Source organism: Macaca mulatta, chromosome 20, assembly GCF_049350105.2.
Source record: "Macaca mulatta isolate MMU2019108-1 chromosome 20, T2T-MMU8v2.0, whole genome shotgun sequence".
NCBI lineage: Eukaryota > Metazoa > Chordata > Mammalia > Primates > Cercopithecidae > Macaca > Macaca mulatta.
The window spans coordinates 16682936-16700055 of record NC_133425.1 but is presented as its reverse complement, the minus strand read 5'-3'; the positions used below and the strand labels follow the sequence as shown (position 1 = coordinate 16700055).

Below are 17120 nucleotides of genomic sequence, written 5' to 3'. Positions count from 1 at the left end.
TTTTAGTAGAGACGGGGTTTCACCATGTTGGCCAAGCTGGTCTCAAACTCCTGATCTCAGATGATCTGCCTACCTCAGCCTCCCAAAGTGCTGGGATTACAGGCGTCAGCCACTGCACCCAGCCCACAGTTCATTTTTGGTTTTGTTTTTTCCTCCCAAGAGTGTCTTGGGTACTCTGACTCCCTTTTATTCCCCTATCAGTTTTGGAATCAGATTGTCAAGTTCTACCAAAAAAAAAAAAAAAAAAAGCTGAGCTTTTCATTGGGATTTCATTTGATCTATGAATCAATACAAGAGTTGGCGCCTTTAAGTCTAGGCTCTTCCAATTAATGAACATGTATATCTCTCCATTTATTTAGGTCTTCTTTACTCTCTCAACACATTTTTAAAATAGTTTCCATAGAGGTTTTGTAAGTCCTGTATGAGATGTTATATCTTACCAGGTACTCCTTGGGTACAAGAAGGAGATTGCTTTTCACCCTTTTGAACTGTTCGAAGTTTTTTCTAACCACATGCATATATTTTTCAAAATAAAAATTATTAAGATTTTTGACCTTTCTGTCTGGCAGCAGCCATCAGGTAAGCCAAGATGGGTGCATACAAGTACACCTAGGAGCTATGGAGAAAGAAGCAGTCTGATGTCATAAGCTTTCTTCTGAGGGTCTGCTGCTGGCAGTACCGCCAGCTCTCTGCTCTCCATGGGGCTCCCCGCCCCACCCAGCCCAATAAAGTGCACCAGCTGGGCTACAAGCCCAAGCAAGGTTATGTTATATATAGGATTCGTATTCTCTGTGATGGCCGAAAATGCCCAATTCCTAAGGATGCAACTTACGGCAAGCCTGTCCATCATGGTATTAACTGAAGCCTTCAGTTGATTGCAGAGGAGTGAGTTGGACGCCACTGCGGGGCTCTAAGAGTCCTGAATTCTTATTGGGTTGGTGAAGATTCCACATACAGATTTTTTGAGGTTATCCTCATTGATCCATTCCATAAAGCTATCAGAAGAAATCCTGACACCCAGTGGATCACCAAACCGGTTCACAAGCACAAGGAGATGCATGAGCTGACATGTGCAGGCCAAAAGAGCCATGGCCTTGGAAAGGGCAATAAGTGCCACCACACTGTTGGTGGTTCTTGCCGGGCAGCTTGGAGAAGGCGCAATACTCTCAATCTCCACTGTTGCCGCTAATACAAGTAAAGTTTGTAAAACTCATACCTAATAAATAATTTAGGACAGTCAAAAAAATTACAAAGATTTTTGAGCCAGGTGCAGTGGCTCAAGCGTGTAATCCTAACACTTTGGGAGGACGAGGCTGGCAGACCACCAGAGGTCAAGAGTTCAAGACCAGCCTGGCCAACATGGTGAAACCCTGTCTCTACTAAAAATAGAAAAATTAGCTGGGTGTGGTGGTGCACAAGTGTTATTCTCGCTACTCAGGAGGTGGAGGCAGGAGAACCGCTTGAACCCGGGAGGCAGAGGTTGCAGTGAGCTGAGATCGTGCCACTGCACTCCAGCCTGGGAGATAGAGTGAGACTCCATCACAAAAGAAAAAAAAAAAGAAATTATTAAGATTTTTGAATCAGCACTCTATTATCATTGTTTACACGTCAAAACTCAAAGTAGGCATACAGTGGAAAGACTGTCTCCCACTCCTGGACCTACTCCCAATATTCCCAATCAATCCTTCCCCATAGGTAGCAGCTATACATTAATCTCTGCTTTATGCTTCCAGAATTCTTCATGCACATGTCCCTAAACATATACTTTCTCTTCTCTCAAAATAAATGCCATAGACTGTGTGTCTTTTTGCAGAATCTCTCGCAAGACTCTTGTGGACACGCTGAGAAAACATGGACCCAGGAACTCTGTTACTTGCACTCAACTGAAGCTGAGTCTGCAAGTCCCAATGCATGCCAATAAAGAAAGTTCCACAGGCCGGGTGCGGTGGCCCACGCCTGTAATCCCACCACTTTGGGAGACCAAGGCGGGCAGATCACCTGAGGTCAGCAGTTCAAGACCAGCCTGGCCAATATAGTGAAACCACATCTTTACTAAAAATACAACAAATTAGCTGGGCATGGTGGTGGCTGGCACCTGTAATCCCAGCTACTCAGGAGGCTGAGGCAGGAGAATCACTTGAACCCGGGAGGCAGAGGTTTCAGTGAGTAGAGATTGTGCTAGGCTAGGTGACAGAGCGAGACTCCATCTCAAAAAAAAAAAAAGAAAAAAAAACAAACAAAACAAAAACAAAAGCTCTGCAGAGTTCTCCAGGGTTACACTCTCTTCTCTGCACTGCACCCCCTGCCTTTTTTTTTTTTTTTTTTTTTTTTGAGACAGAGTTTCACTCTTGTTGCCCAGGCTGGAGTGCAATGGCATGATCTCGGCTCCCTGCAACCTCCACCTCCCGGGTTCAAGCAATTCTCCTGCTTCAGTCATCCCAGGTGGGTGGGATTACAGGTGTGTGCCACCATGCCTGGTTAATTTTGTATTTTTTAGTAGAGACAGGGTTTCACTGTGTTGCCCAGGCTGGTCTCAAACTCCTGACCTCGTGATCCGCCCGCCTGTCCTCCCAAAGTGCTGAGATTACAGGCGTGAGCCACTGCACCCGGCCTGCACTGCCCTTTTTAATTTTTGATCACCATTTATTAAGTTACAAAGAGCCAGGCCCAGTGCCGTGCTAAGCACTTTACGTATTTGGCATGTTTTCTCTTTTTCCTTCCTTCCAGCAGCCAGGGCCTATGAACTTACAGGAAGCATGGTGCATAAGGCCCACAGTACTTTTAGGGGCCATGTAAATGTTTTAATTCTTTTAAAATCAGAAGAGAAAATAAATATAACCCTGCCTTTATTACATATATAAATGTAATATATAATTTTTGGTTTTTAGTTTTTGGTATTTGTGAGCAGGAGCTCTGGCGTCCAGGCTGGAGTGCAGTGGTACAATCATGGCTCACTGCAGCCTTGACCTCCTGGGCTCAAGCCGTCTTCCCACCTCAGCCCACCGAGGAGCTGGGACCACAGGTACATGCCACCACTTCTGGCTGATTTTTATTTTTTTAATTTTTTGTAGAGAAAGGGTCTTGCCATGTTGCCCAGGCTGGTCTTGAACTCTTGGGATGAAGTCATTCTCCCACCTTGGCCTCCCAAAGTGCTGGAATTTCAGGCGTGAGCCACTGCACCAGGCCTTGTTATATTCATCTTTATACTAACACAGTCATAAACTATGATTTAAAACACTTTTTTTCTTATGGAGGAAAGAACCCACCAAAAAAATCAGTGTGATCAAGTGTGGTGCCGGGTGCCTGTAGTCCCAGCTACCAGGAGGCTGAGGCAGGAGAATCGCTTGAACTTGGGAGGAGGTTGCAGTGAGCCAAGATCGTGCCACTGCACTTCAGGCTAGGTGACAGAGTAAGACTCTGTCTCAAAAAAAAAAAAAAAAGCTAGCAGTGGCTCACGCCTGTAATCCCAGCACTTTGGGAGACCAAGGTGGGTGGATCACCTGAGGTCAGGAGTTCGAGGCCAGCCTGGCCAACATGGAGAAACCCTGTCTCTACTAAAAATACAAACAATTAGCCGGGCATGGTAGCGGGTGCCTGTAATCCCAGCTACTCGGGAGGCTGAAGCAGGAAAATCACTTGAACCTGGGAGGCAGAGGTTGTAGTGAGCCAAGACTGTGCCACTGCACTCTAGCCTGGGCAATAACAGTGAAACTCTGTCTCAAAAAAAAAAAAAAAAGAAAGAAAGAAAGAAAAAAATCATAATGTGGCCAAACCAGCAACCCTATGTCATGGCTACTATTGCTCTGCAGTTTATCCAATGGAGGAAAGTAAAGTCTGAGAAGTGATTTAGTCCAGGTCAGGTGGCTGGAAAGGGTGGGAACATGGACTTGAACCCAAGCCTAGTGATTCTAAAGCTCCTATGCTGGGCCACTGAGCTGAAGAGACTCCAGTCAGCACTTTCCTATGGAGAGGACATGTCTGGTCACAACTGGGAGGTTTTACCCCATAAAAAGAAGGCTCTGGGGAAATTTGATACAGTCTTCAAATATTGTAAGGGCTGTCATGTGGAAAAGGATTAGCTCTTTTGTGTTACTCCCGAGAGCAGAGCTAGGACAGGTGGGGTGTGGGTGTGTTACAGGAAAGTAGACTCTGTGTGTGTGTGTGTGTGTGTGTGTGTGTGTGTGTGTGTGTGTGTGTGTGTTTGCGATGGAATCTCACTCTGTTACCCAGACTGGAGTGCAGTGGAGTGATCTCCACTCACTGCAACCTCTGCCTCCTGGGTTCAGGTGATTCTCCTGCCTCAGCCTCCCAAGTAGCTGGGACTACAGGCATGCATGCACCACCACACCCAGCTAGTTTTGTATTTTTAGTAGAGATGGAGTTTTGCCATGTTGGCCAGGCTGGTCTCTGACTCCTGACCTTAGGTGATCTGCCCTACTCAGCCTCCCAAAGTGCTGGGATCACAGGCGTGAACCACGGGGCCCCACCAGGAAGGTAGATTTTGGCCCAGTGATATAACAAACTTACTGGATGGGATAAGCCCACTGTCAGTGGTGGTTTCTTCTTTTTTTTTTTTTTTGAGACGGAGTCTCGCTCTGCCGCCCAGGCTGGAGTGCAGTGGCCGGATCTCAGCTCACTGCAAGCTCCGCCTCCTGGGTTCACGCCATTCTCCTGCCTCAGCCTCCCCAGTAGCTGGGACTACAGGCGCCCGTCACCTCGCCCGGCTAGTTTTTTGTATTTTTTAGTAGAGACGGGGTTTCACCGTGTCAGCCAGGATGGTCTCGATCTCCTGACCTCGTGATCCGCCCGCCTCGGCCTCCCAAAGTGCTGGGATTACAGGCTTGAGCCACCGCGCCCGGCCTGGTTTCTTCTTAAGATCAAAGATGAGGAGTTTGACTCCAGTCCCAGACAAGAGAAGCACTGAAAACAAAGCTGTATTGCAGATGATTGCTGCCTTGAGCGGGAAGTTGGACAAGAATTCGATGAATTTTTATGTCCCTTTCAACTCTAAGATTCTGTCTTTGCAGGGCCCAGCATGGTGGCTTATGCCTGTAATCCCAGCACTTTGGGAAACCAAGGCGGGCAGATTACCTGAGGTCGGGAATTCGAGACCATCCTGGCCAACATGGTGAAACCCCGTCTCTACTAAAAATACAAAATTAGCCGGGCATGGTGGTGCACTCCTGTAATCCCAGCTAGTCGGGAAACTGAGGCGGGAGGATCACTTGAAGCCTAGAGGCAAGGGTTGCAGTGAGCCTTGGTGGCGCCATTGCACTCCAGTCTGGGCGACAAAGCGAGACTCTGTCTCTGAAAAAAAAAAAAATTCTATGGTTGCAAATATCAGCAACTAAGCAGCGTAGAGCTGAACTCCCCGCCAAACCTATTTTACCAATTGTTATTGAGCCTTTTTATATACCATTGGTGGGAATTTGAATGGATACTGTTTTTGAAAGTGTTATTTGGTAGTATTTATTAAAATTTAGACTGTTTGGGCTGGGTGCAGTAGCTCACGCCTGTGATCCCAGTATTCTGGGAGACCGAAGCAGGCAGATCAACCAAGGTCAGGAGTTCGAGACCAGCCTGACCAACATGATGAAACTCTGTCTCTACTAAAAACTACAAAAACTAGAGCCAGGTGTGGCAGCTCACGCCTGTAATCCCAGCACTTTGGGAGGTTGAGGCGGGCGGATCACCTGAGGTCAGTAGTTTGAGACCAGCCTGATCAACATGGAGAAACCCCATCTCTACTAAAAATACAAAATTAGCCAGGCGTGGTGGTGCATGCCTGTAATCCCAGCTACTTGGGAGGCTGAGGCCTTAAGATGGCCTGAATCCGGAAGGCAGAGGTTGTGGTGAGCCGAGATGGCACCATTGCACTCCAGCTTGGGAAGCAAGAGCAAAACTCCATCTCAAAAAGAAAAAGAAAAAAACAAAAACAAAAAACAACTACAAAAAGTAGCCAGGCATGGTGGTGGGCACCTGTAATCCCAGCTACTTGGGAGGCTGAGTCAGGAGAATGGCTAGAACCTGGGAGACAGAGGTTGCAGTGAGCTGAGAATGTACCATTGCATACCAGCCTGGGTGACAGAGTGAAACTCTGTTTAAAAAAAAAAAAAAATTAAACTGTATGGGCTGGGCACAGTGGCTCTCGCCTGTAATCCCAGCACTTTGGGAGGCCAAGGCAGGCGGATCACGAGGTTAGGAGCGTGAGACCAGCCTGGCCAATATGGTGAAACCCTATCTATACTAAAAATACAAAAAGTTAGCTGGGCATGGTGGCAGACAGCTGTAATCCCAGCTACTCGGGAGGTTGAGGCAGGAGAATCGCTTGAACCCAAGAGGCAGAGGTTGCAGTGAGCTGAGACCGCACCATTGCACTCTAGCCTGGGCAACAGAGTGAGACTTTGTCTCAAAACAAAAATTTAGATTGTTTATACTTTTTGACTTAGCAATACTTTTTCTTTTTTTTTTTTTTTTTTTTGAAATGGAGTCTAGCTCTACTGCCCAGGCTGGAGTGCAATGGTGCGATCTCAGCTCACTGCAAACTCCCCTCCCAGGTTCAAGCAATTCTCCCGCCTCAGCCTCCTGAGTAGCTGGGACTACAGGCACGCACAACCACAGCTGGCCAATTTTTTTTGCATTTTTCTAAAGACAGGGTTTCGCCACGTTGGCCAGGCTGGTCTTGAACTCCTGACCTCAGGTGATCCACCCACTTCAGCCTCCCAAAGTGCTGGGGTTATAGGCATGAGTCACTGCACGTGTCCTAACAAACATACTTAATAAGTAAATCATGGAGTGTGTAGAGGTGGGAAAGGCTGTGAAGAGAACTTGGGATGTGGGGTGGAGGTGAAGGAGGGTTGCAGTTTTAAGCAGAGTGGTCAGGGTAGGCCTCACGGAGAAGGTGATATTTGAGCAAAGCATTAAAGATCATGAATAGGACACCTCCCACTGTCGTTCTAAGTTGGAAATTCACCAGGAGTTACTTTTTTCCTTTTTCTTTGTTTTAGAGGCAGGGTCCTCACTATGTTGCCCAGGCTGGTCTCAATCTCCTGAGCTCAAGCGATCCACCCACCTCAGCCTCCCAAAGTGCTGGGATTACAGGCGTGAGTCACTGCACCCAGCACTGGGAGACACTTGTGAAGGGCCTGGCATCCAGCAGGCTCCGAAGGACAGTCACTATTATTGTTCATTTTAGTCCTCAAATGAACATGAGTTCTCAAAGCGCTGACCTAAGGAAGATGCCTAAGAGCTTTGCAGTTTGCAAATGAAGAATGGGCAGGGTTTCGGTTCTGGTCACTGTTTTATCTGCCTCCCCAGAAAGGAATAGGAGTATCTGGTCGGAGGGGATGGTTCCCGCCTGTGTGCCCTGTTTGCCTGCGAGCCTGCCAGCCCCTGTCGCAATCCACCCACTGTGTTTCCATCAGAGTAACTGCATGTGGGAGGCTCCTCTGCACTCTCAGTCCTTGATAAATCCCCCACAGGGCCTCCCCCCATTAGGCAATGATAAAGCCATTGGTGTGGTCAGATCCCTCCCAGGACAGGATGTTAACCCTCAGCAGCTCCTGAGCCATGGAAGCTGGTCCCTGTCAATGTCATGGAAACAGAACAAGAGGAGGCTTCAAATCAATCAGTTGCCCACGCTCCCTGATTCCAAGCAGGCCTTATCTAGTGCCTTCTAAAAATGGCCCTGACCCTTTCTTCTTATTTTTCCATTTATTTATTTATTTGTTTATTTATTTAGAGATAGGTTCTTGCTGTGTGGCCCAGGCTGGAGCGCAGCGACTCGATCTCTGCTCATTGCAACCTCCGCCTCCCAGATTCAAGTGCCTCCCAGATTCTCCTGCCTCAGCCTCCCAGTAGCTGGGAATTACAGGCGCCTGCCACCACGCCCAGCTAATTTTTGTATTTTTAATAGAGATGGGGTTTCACCATGTTGGCCAGGCTGGTCTCCAACTCTCTGGCCTCAAGTGATCTGGCTGCCTCGGCCTCCCAAAGTGCTGGGATTACAGGCCTGAGTCCCCGTGCTCAGTCTCTTATTACTTTGTGAAATGAGACAAGGCCCCACTTCTGGTTTTGCCATGTCGCGAAGGTTGGAGTGCAGTAGTGCAGTCTCGGCTCACTGCAGCCTCAACTTCCCAGGCTCAGCTGATTCTCCTAACTCAGGCTTTCGAGTGGCTGGTTCTACAGGCACACACCATCACACCCGGCTAATTTTTGTATTTTTTGTGGAGTCGGTGGGGGTGTCTTACCACATTGTCCAAGCTGGTTTCGAACTCCTGGGCTCTATAATCCACCCACCTCGACCTCCCAAAATGTTGGGATTACAGGCATGAGCCACCATGCCTGGGCCCTGACCTCTTCTTCAGGGTAACAGATATCTGCTAGGATCTGCTGTGGCTTCTACATTCCCTTAAGCAAAGAGAAATGCTTCTTCAAGGGGAGAGGAGAAAAAAGAGATTTCAACCCAAAGCCAGTATAAGCACCCCAAGAGAGGTCAATAAAGTCTCAGTGTGGAGGTGAGGAAAGCCTTCATTGGCACCCAGGACATTGGTGTTGGGATTAGAGGACAGACTAGTGGGGTTTTGACACGTAGAAACGAAGCTTGGTGTCTTAGCACATGGCACAGCAAAGAAAAAGGCCTACAGGCTGTAACTATGGACATAAGCTGTCCTAAGCAGTTCCTTTTGTCTGAAGCATCATGATAAAGAAAATAATAAATAATAGTAATAACAAACATTCTTTATATGCTTGAAACCGTTTCTATAAAAATTATAGTAGTAAGGGAAATTTAACATAACTGGCTGGGTGCAGTGGCTCACGTCTATAATCCCAGCACATTGGGAGGCTGAGGCAGGCGGATCACTTGAGGTCAGGAGTTCGAGACCAACCTGGCCAACATGGTGAAACCCTGTCTCTACTAAAAATAGAAAAATTCGCTGGGTGTGGTGGTGCACAAGTGTTATTCCAGCTACTCAGGAGGTGGAGGCAAGAGAACCGCTTGAACCCAGGAGGCAGAGGTTGCAGTGAGCTGAGACCTGGGTGATAGAAACTCCATTGCAGAAAAAAAAAAAGAAATTATTAGGATTTTTGAATCAGCACTCTATTATCATTGTTTACACATCAAAACTGTAAGTAGGCATACAGTGGAAAGACTGTCTCCCACTCCTGGACCTACTCCCAATATTCCCAATCAATCCTTCCCCATAGGTAGCAGCTATAAATTAATCTCTGCTTTATCCTTCCAGAATTCTTCATGCACATGTCCCTAAACATATACTTTCTCTTCTCTCAAAATAAATGCCATAGACTGTGCGTCTTTTTGCAGAATCTCTTGCAAGACTCTTGTGGACACAGTGAGAAAACATGGACCCAGGAACTATGTTACTTGCATTCAGCTGAAGCTGAGTCTGCAAGTCCCAGTGCATGCCAATAAAGAAAGCTCCGAAGGCCGGGTGCGGTGGCCCACGCCTGTAATCCCACCACTTTGGGAGGCCAAGGCGGGCAGATCACCTGAGGTCAGGAGTTCAAGACGAGCCTGGCCAATATAGTGAAACCACATCTCTACTAAAAATACAACAAATTAGCCGGGCATGGTGGTGGCTGGCACCTGTAATCCCAGCTACTCAGGAGGCTGAGGCAGGAGAATCACTTGAACCCAGGAGGCGGAGGTTTCAATGCATAGAGATTGTGCTAGGCTAGGTGACAGAGCGAGACTCCATCTCAAACAAACAAACAAAACGAAAACAAAAGCTCTGCAGAGTTCTCCAGGGTTACACTCTCTTCTCTGCACTGCACCCCCTGCCTTTTTTTTTTTTTTTTTTTTTTTTGAGACAGAGTTTCACTCTTGTTGCCCAGGCTGGAGTGCAATGGCATGATCTCGGCTCCCTGCAACCTCCACCTCCCGGGTTCAAGCAATTCTCCTGCTTCAGTCATCCCAGGTGGGTGGGATTACAGGTGTGTGCCACCATGCCTGGTTAATTTTGTATTTTTTAGTAGAGACAGGGTTTCACTGTGTTGCCCAGGCTGGTCTCAAACTCCTGACCTCGTGATCCGCCCGCCAGGCCTCCCAAAGTGCTGAGATTACAGGCGTGAGCCACTGCACCCGGCCTGCACTGCCCTTTTTAATTTTTGATCACCATTTATTAAGTTACAAAGAGCCAGGCCCAGTGCCGTGCTAAGCACTTTACATATTTGGCATGTTTTCTCTTTTTCCTTCCTTCCAGCAGCCAGGGCCTATGAACTTACAGGAAGCATGGTGCATAAGGCCCACAGTACTTTTAGGGGCCATGTAAATGTTTTAATTCTTTTAAAATCAGAAGAGAAAATAAATATAACCCTGCCTTTATTACATATATAAATGTAATATATAATTTTTGGTTTTTAGTTTTTGGTATTTGTGAGCAGGAGCTCTGGCGTCCAGGCTGGAGTGCAGTGGTACAATCATGGCTCACTGCAGCCTTGACCTCCTGGGCTCAAGCCGTCTTCCCACCTCAGCCCACCGAGGAGCTGGGACCACAGGTACATGCCACCACTTCCGGCTGATTTTTATTTTTTAAAATTTTTTTGTAGAGAAAGGGTCTTGCCATGTTGCCATGGCTGGTCTTTTTTGTTTGTTTGTTTTTGAGACGGAGTCTCGCTCTGTCGCCCAGGCAGGAGTGCAGTGGCCGGATCTCAGCTCACTGCAAGCTCCGCCTCCCGGGTTTACGCCATTCTCCTGCCTCAGCCTCCCGAGTAGTTGGGACTACAGGCGGCCGCCGCCTCGCTTGGCTAGTTTTTTTGTATTTTTTAGTAGAGAAAGGGTTTCACCGTGTTAGCCAGGATGGTCTCGATCTCCTGACCTCGTGATCCACCCGTCTCGGCCTCCCAAAGTGCTGGGATTACAGGCTTGAGCCACCGCGCCCGGCCGCCATGGCTGGTCTTGAACTCTTGGGATGAAGTCATTCTTCCACCTTGGCCTCCCAAAGTGCTGGGATTTCAGGCGTGAGCCACTGCACCAGGCCTTGTTATATTGATCTTTACACTAACACGGTCATAAACTATTATTTGAAACACTTTTTTCCTATGGAGGAAGGAACCCACCAAAAAAATCAATGTGACCAAGTGAAGTGCTGGGTGCCTGTAATCCCAGCTACCAGGAGGCTGAGGCAGGAGAATCGCTTGTACTCAGGAGGTGGAGGTTGCGGTGAGCCGAGATCATGCCACTGCACTTCAGCCTGGGTGACAGAGTAAGACTCTGTCTCCAAAAAAAAAAAAAAAAGGCCAGCAGTGGCTCACGCCTGTAATCCCAGTACTTTGGAAGACCAACATGGTGAAACCCTGTCTCTACTAAAAATACAAAAAATTAGCCAGGCATGGTAGCGGGTGCCCGTAATCCCAGCTACTCAGGAGGCTGAAGCAGGAAAATCACTTGAACCTGGGATGCGGAGGTTGTAGTGAGCCAAGACTGTGCCACTGCACTCCAGCCTGGGCAATAACAGTGAAACTCTGTCTCAAAAAAAAAAGAAAAAATATAATGTGGTCAAACCAGCAATCCTATGTCATGGGTACTATTCCTCTGCAGTTTATCCAAGGGAGGAAACTAAAGTCTGAGAAGTGATTTAGCCCAGGTCAGGTGGCTGGAAAGGGTGGGAACATGGACTTGAACCCAAGCCTAGTGATTCTAAAGCTCTTACACTGGGCCACTGAGCTGAAGAGACTCCAGTCAGCAATTTCCTATGGAGAGGACGTGTCTGGTCACAACTGGGAAGTTTTACCCCATAAAAAGAAGGCTCTGGGGAAATTTGATACAGTCTTCAAATATTTTAAGGGCTGTCATGTGGAAAAGGATTAGCTCTTTTGTGTTACTCCCGAGAGCAGAGCTAGGACAGGTGGGGTGTGGGTGTGTTACAGGAAAGTAGACTCTGTGTGTGTGTGTGTGTGTGTGTGTGTGTGTGTGTGTGTGTGTGTGTGTTTGAGATGGAATCTCACTCTGTTACCCAGACTGGAGTGCAGTGGAGTGATCTCCACTCACTGCAACCTCTGCCTCCTGGGTTCAAGTGATTCTCCTGCCTCAGCCTCCCGAGTAGGTGGGACTACAGGCAGCGCCACCACACCCAGCTAGTTTTGTATTTATAGTAGAGATGGGGTTTTGCCATGTTGGCCAGGCTGGTCTCTGACTCCTGACCTTAGGTGATCTGCCCTACTCAGCCTCCCAAAGTGCTGGGATCACAGGGGTGAACCACGGGGCCCCACCAGGAAGGTAGATTTTGGCCCAGTGATATAACAAACTTACTGGATGGGATAAGCCCACTGTCAGTGGTGGTTTCTTCTTAAGATCAAAGATGAGGAGTTTGACCCTAGTCCCAGACAAGAGAAGCACTGAAAACAAGACTGTATTGCAGGGGATTGCTCCCTCCCTAGTAGCTGGAACTACAGGCACAAACCACCATGCCTGGCCCCAAAGGGTGATTTTTAAAAATGTTTTGTGAATCTTACCTCAAAAAAAGAAAGAAGGCCGGGTGCGGTGACTCACGACTGTAATCCCAACACTTTTGGAGTGTGAGGCAGGCGGATCACCTAAGGTCGGGGGTTCAAGACCAGCCTGGCCGACATGATAAAACCCCATCTCTACTAAAAATTACAAAAATTAGCCAGGTATGGTGGCGGGTGCCTGTAATCCCAGCTACTCAGGAGGCTGAGGCAGGGAGAATTGTTTGAACCCAGAGGCAGAAGTTGCAGTGAGCCAAGATTGTGCCACCGTACTCTAGCCTGGGTGACAAAGCTAGAACCTGTCTCAAAAAAAAAGAAAAAAAGAAGAAGGAAGGAAGGAAGGAAGGAAGGAAGGAAGGAAGGAAAGAAGGAAAGAAGGAAAGAAGGAAAGAAGGAAAGAAGGAAGAAAAGAAATGTAACTCAAATCAGGCTAATGAGATATGGGGAGAGTTTTGTTAAATGTTTCTGAGGAATTTCTTCCTGGCTCTCTGGCAGAGATCCTGGAAGTCATTCTGTTTTCTCCTCTGAACATTGTAATGCTTGAATACAATGCCTCAAACAGTGTTGATCATCCCACCAACCCTTAAAAAAATGGTGCCTGTCTGTGGTCCTGATGAGATGGGCACTTGCCAAAAATTGTGCCCTGTGCCATGGAAGTGCTGAGTAGATGATTGGGGACTGACATTCAGCCCATGTACTTCTTGGTGTGTGGTTGTATCTTCCCAAGAAAGGAGACTTTTTATTTTTTTAAGGAAATTGTCTGCTGCCCAGAAGAATCTCTCTCTCTCTCATCCATCTGTCCATTCATCCATCCATGGCCCATCCATCTGACCATCTATCCATCCGCCACTCACCTATCCACTTGTCAATCTATTCATTCATTCATTCATTCATTCATTCATCTGTCCATCCATCTATCCATCCATTCATTCACCCGTCCATCCATCCATCCTTCCACCACCCATTCACTCATCCATCAATTCATTCATTCATCTGTCCATCCATCCATCCACCCATCCATCTCTTTATTCCTCATTCATTCAATACTAGAATATTCAAAGTCCCATGTCAGGTTTTTTGTTTTTTGTTTTTTAAGACAGGTCAGCTCTGCTGCCCAGGCTGGGGTACCGTGGCCCCATCTTGGCTCACTACAACCCCCGCCTTCCGGGCTCCACCTCAGCCGCTTGAGTAGCTGGGACTACAGGCATGCACAATTTTGCCCAGCTAATTTTTGTATTTTTTGTAGACACAAGGTCTTGTTATGTTGCCCAGGCTGGTCTCAAACTCCTGCGGTCAAGTGACCCGCCCACCTTGGTCTCCCAAAGTGCTAGGACTACAGGCGTGAGCCACCACATGAGCTGGAATATCTTTTTCTAATTTGGTTAAGGTGACCGTATATTACTAGTGGCCGGCCTGGGGTAAACCGTGAGAATATAAAGAAAGATAGCCACAGCCACAGGCATAAATCAACCCTTAAACCTGCCAAACTGACCAGGCACGATAGCTCACGCCTGAAATCCCAGTACTTTAGGAGGCCAGGTGCTGGATCAGTTGAGACCAGGAGTTCGAGACCAGCCTGGGCAACATGGTGAAACCTGATCTCTACTAAAAATACAATAGTTAGCCAGGCTTGTAGTCCCAGCTACTCAGGAGGCTGAGATGGGAGGGTCACATGAACCCGGAGGTGGAGGTTGCAGTGAGCCAAGATCACGCCACTGCACTCCAGCCTGAGCAACAGAGCTAGACCTTGTCTCAATAAATAAATAAATATGTCAAACATCTAGACTTCTGGTTATGTTTAAGATTACTTTTTTTTAGGCCAGGCGTGGTGACTCATGCCTGTAGTTCTAGCACTTTGGGAGGCCAAGGTGGGTGGATCACTTCAGGTCAGGAGTTCGAGACCAGCCTGGCCAACGTGGTGAAACCCCCTCTGTAAAAAAACACAAAAATTAGCTAGGTGTGGTGGTGCACACCTGTAATCCTAGCTACTCGGGAGACTGAGAATCGCTTGAACCGAAGAGGCAGAAGTTGCAGTGAGCCGAGATCATGCTACTGCACTCCAGCCTGTGCAACAGAGCATGACTTCATCTTAAAAAAAAGAAAAAAAAAAAAGACTAGGCACAGTGGCTCACGCCTATAATCCCAGCACTTTGGGAGGCCAAGGCGGGCAGATCACGAGGTCAGAAGTTTGAGACCAGCCTAGCCAACATGGTGAAACCCTGTCTCTACTAAAAATACAAAAATTATCTGGGTGTGGTGGCACGTGCCTGTAATCCTAGCTACTCAGGAGCCTGATGCGGGAGAATCACTTGAACCTGGGAGGCGGAGGTGGCAGTGAGCCGAGACCACGCCATTGCACCCCAGCCTGGGTCACAGAGTGAGACTCCATCTCAAAAAAAAAAAACTAAGAAAAAAAAAAAAGAAATTGATATTTTAAAACCAGTAAGACAGTTTGATTTGCAACCAGCAACAACAACGAAAACAAAAACAAAAACAAAAAAAACCAGTTTAACCAATAGGAGGGTATTTTGTTTTAAGAGCAGAAAAAATAGGATGAAAATAAATCAGACAGGTAGCTACCTATTTGACACGTTCCTCCAGCTTACTCTGAATAAACCTGCCCAAGTATGCCCAGTATCCACCCATCCCCTGAAAGGGACTGAGGAAGATCTATTATCTAGACAAATTATTTGAGACATAATATTTGGACATCTTAAACTGCCCTGTAATCTGTCATGTATTTTCTGTTTGATTCATCATTGAACAACAAGCCAATTGCTGTTCTTACATACCATTTGATACTCAGGGACATTTAGTTTTTTTTTTTTTTTTTTTGGTGAGATGAAGTCTCAGTCTGTCCCCCAGGCTGGAGTGCAGTGGCACAATCTCAGCTCACTGCAACCTCCACCTCCCAAGTTCTTATAAATGTTGTCTAGAGTATTTTGGAACTCCAAATTTAATTTGACATTCAGACCAAGATGCAATAAAGAAACATTTATTGATCACAAAAAAAGAGAGAAGACCAGGCGCAGTGGCTCACACCTGTAATCCCAGCACTTTGGGAGGCCGAGGCAGGTGGATCACTTGATCCACCAGAGGTTTGGGGCCAGAAGTTTAGGACCAGCCTGGGCAACATGGCGAAAACCAGTCTCTACTAAAAATACAAAAAGTTAGCTGGGCGTGGTGGTATGTGCCTGTAATCCCAGCTACTCAGGAGGCTGAGGCTGGAGGATCACTCAAGCCTTGAAGGTGGAGGTTGCAGTGAGCCAAGATTGCACCACTGCACTCCAGCCTGGGTGACAGATAGAGACTCTGTCTCAAAAAAATAAGAAATGAAAGAGAGAAGGAAGAGAGGCCAGATGATGTGCTGGAGGCTTCTGAAGGGGTACGTAAGTACCAGGAATGGAGAACGTGCAGTTAAGAACAGGAAGAGAAAAATCCTAACCATAGCGCCTTTATTTATTTGTTTATTTGTTTATGTATTTATTTATTTATCTGAGATGGAGTCTCTCTCTGTTGCGCAGGCTGGAGTGTAGTGGCACAATCATGACTCACTGCAACCTCTGCCTCCCAGGTTCAAGCGGTCCTCCTGCCTCAGCCCCTCTAGTAGCTGGGATTGCAGGCACGCGCCGCCATGCCGGGCTAATTTCTGTGTTTGTAGTAGAGATGGGGTTTCCCCATGTTGGCCAGGCTGGTCTCAAACTCCTGACCTCAGGTGATGCACCCGTCTCGGCCTCCCAAAGCGCCGGGATTACAGGCATGAGCCACTGTGCCCGGCCGATGACTCCTTTGACCAGTACTCTCGATTCTGAGTGATAGAAATTCAAATCAGCCTAAACCAACACATATTGGCCCATGGATCTAAAATGTCCAGTGGTAGAGCTGGCTTTGGTCACAGTCCGGGAGCTCAATGGTCTGTGTCACTTGGTTCTACTTTCTCCTTGTTAGTGTCATTTCAACAGGTGATTCTCGCGCAGGGGCAAAGGTGACACCCAACACGTCTGGCTCTATCCTACCTAGCAACCCCAAAGCAAAACTCTGTCTTGTCCAATAGCTACAGCAGATGTCTTGGGTTTGAGCCTCATTGGCCCTTCTTAGGGTCACATGGCCACACCCGAACCAATCAGTGAGACTGGCAGGGCTGGGTGATGTCCTGAATGGCTAGACCTGGAGGTCTTACGCCCACCCCTGCAGCCCCATTGACAGGGCTGAGGGCAGGGAGTCAATGGTTCCCCAGAGGAAAGTTAGGGTACTGTTTCTGAAAACACGGACAATGAAGGCTGAGTGGAAACAGCAGTCGTGGAAAGCACACAACAGACAACTGCCTGTCTTTCTCTCAGCCTCGGCCACTCAGGGCCTCCTTAAATTCCTCCAGTGTGCTAATTGATCCCCCGGGTCTTTTGCACTGTTGTTCAGTGTTTTTCGAATGCTCTTCCATTTCTGTGCCTAAGTAACACCTGCTTATCCTTCAGCTCTCAGCCTCAGCATCATCTTCTCAGGGAAGCTGTAGCAGTTGTGTTTTCCAAATGTGGCCACAATTATTCATTCATGAGTAGATGCTCAATAATATCTTTCAAATGAATGAATGCATGAATAAAAGGTTAAAAATGTAAACAACGTGATCTTACACTCCTATTGAGAAGGGTGGTCTG

The 17120-nt window shown here is 47.4% G+C and overlaps 1 pseudogene; it reads left to right on the top strand.

The window, feature by feature from the left end:
* The first annotated feature begins 553 nt into the window (after window positions 1-553).
* On the top strand, window positions 554-1189 carry LOC717839 (large ribosomal subunit protein eL15 pseudogene; annotated as a pseudogene).
* The last annotated feature ends 15931 nt before the right edge of the window (window positions 1190-17120 follow it).